Raw genomic sequence first — 2306 nt, forward strand, 5'->3', positions numbered from 1 at the left:
GCTGACCATGTCTAATTCCTTTAGACTGAAGCTTTAGACTAACATTGCATGATTCCTGGAATTCTCATTAAGAATTTTGATAACTTTTTCCACTTAATTTTCGAAAAACACAAAAAAATCAAAAAAATCATAAAATCCAAAAATTTCTTGTTTGAGTCTAGTGTCTCATCTTAAGTTTGGTGTCAATTGCATGCATTCATTCATGTGTCTTAAAGGATTTTCAAGTAATTCTTGATGATTTTTCGTGCTCTGATCTTTAAATTCAATTGACTTGAGTGTTTTGTGTGTCTCATATGCATTCTCATTTTGTTAGTGTCAGTGGTATACAAACTGCTAAGTTTGGTGTCTTGCATGCATTGTTATTTGATTCTTGTTGCATTTTGATTTGTCCTAATTATTAAAAATCCAAAAATAATTTTAATTTGTGTCTTTTCAAGTCAATAATACAGAGAATTGAAGATTCAGAACATACAGCAGAGGAATTGCACAGAAAAAGCTGGGCGTTCAAAACGCCCAGTGAAGAAGGATAGACTGGCGTTTAAACGCCAGCCAGGGTACCTGGTTGGGCGTTTAACGCCCAAAAAGGTAGTGTTTTGGGCGTTAAACGCCAGAATGTGCACCATTCTGGGCGTTTAACGCCAGGATGGCACAAGGGGGAAGATTTTGTTTTCAAAATCAGATTTTTTTTTCAAGTTTTCAAAGTTTTTCAAAATCAAATCTTTTTCAAATCAATTTTTCAATCAAATCTTTTTCAAAATCAATTTCTTTCCATTTTCAAAGATACTTGCTATCAATTAATGATTTGATTCAACATTTCAAGTATGTTGCCTTTTCTGTTGAGAAAGGTTTAATGTTTGAATCATATCTTTTCTTGATAGCCAAGTCATTAATTTTCAAATTCAATTTTTTTAAAAAATGTTTTTTAAATCATATCTTCTCAATCACATCTTTTTAAAACCAATCATATCTTCTTAACCACATCTTTTTCAAAACAGTTTTCATTCAAATCTTTTTTATTTCTAATTTCAAAATCTTTTTCAAAAATCACTTGACTTCTTTTCCACCCTTGATTTTCGAAAATCAATTAAGGTTTTTCAAAATGTTTTCAAAATATTTTACTTAATTTTCGAAAATTACTTCCCCTCTTCTCACATCCTTCTGTTTATGGACTAACAATATTCCTTAATGCAAAATTCGAACTCCATCTTCTTTGACAAGTTCGAATTTTCTACTTCTGTCTTCTACTTTTCTTTTCCTCTGACACCTAAAGGAGTCTCTATACTGTGACATAGAGGATTCCACATTTCCTTGTTCTCTTCTCCTTCTTATGAGCAGGAGCAGAGACAAAAGCATTCTTGTTGAGGCTGACCCTGAACCTGAAAGGACCTTGAAGAGAAAGCTAAGAGAAGCCAAAGCACAACTCTCTTTAGAGGACCTGACCGAATTCTTCAAAGAAGAAGAACACATGGCAGCCGAAAACAACAACAATGCCAACAATGCAAGGAAGGTGCTGGGTGACTTTACTGCACCTACTCCCGACTTTTATGGGAGAAGCATCTCTATCCCTGCCATTGGAGCAAACAACTTTGAGCTTAAGCCTCAATTAGTTTCTCTAATGCAACAGAATTGCAAGTTCCATGGACTTCCATTGGAAGATCCTCATCAGTTTTTAGCTGAATTCTTGCAAATCTGTGACACTGTCAAGACTAATGGGGTTGACCCTGAGGTCTACAGACTTATGCTATTCCCTTTTGCTGTAAGAGACAGAGCTAGGACATGGTTGGACTCTCAACCTAAAGAAAGCCTGGACTCTTGGGAAAAGCTAGTCAATGCCTTCTTGGCAAAGTTCTTTCCACCTCAAAAATTGAGTAAGCTTAGAGTGGAAGTCCAAACCTTCAGACAGAAGGAAGGAGAATCCCTCTATGAAGCTTGGGAAAGATACAAACAATTAATCAGAAAGTGTCCTTCTGATATGCTTTCTGAATGGAGCATCATAGGTATTTTCTATGATGGTCTCTCTGAACTATCCAAGATGTCTTTGGATAGCTCTGCTGGAGGATCTCTTCATTTGAAGAAGACGCCTACAGAAGCTCAAGAGCTGATTGAAATGGTTGCAAATAACCAATTCATGTACACTTCTAAAAGGAATCCTGTGAACAATGGGACTAGTCAGAAGAAAGGAGTTCTTGAGATTGACACTCTGAATGCCATATTGGCTCAGAACAAAATATTGACTCAACAAGTCAATATGATTTCTCAAAGTCTGTCTGGAATGCAAAATGCAGCAAGCAGTACTAAAGAAGCTT

The 2306-nt window shown here is 35.8% G+C and overlaps 1 non-coding gene across 1 annotated transcript; it reads right to left on the reverse strand.

The window, feature by feature from the left end:
• Nucleotides 1–1870: 1870 nt before the first annotated feature.
• On the reverse strand, nucleotides 1871–1978 carry LOC112716221 (small nucleolar RNA R71). The gene has a single exon (XR_003160220.1). It is a non-coding gene; the product is annotated as a small nucleolar RNA R71 (small nucleolar RNA).
• Between the last annotated feature and the right edge of the window lie 328 nt (nucleotides 1979–2306).

The sequence above is a fragment of the Arachis hypogaea genome, chromosome 1 (genome assembly GCF_003086295.3).
Source record: "Arachis hypogaea cultivar Tifrunner chromosome 1, arahy.Tifrunner.gnm2.J5K5, whole genome shotgun sequence".
Classification (NCBI taxonomy): domain Eukaryota; kingdom Viridiplantae; phylum Streptophyta; class Magnoliopsida; order Fabales; family Fabaceae; genus Arachis; species Arachis hypogaea.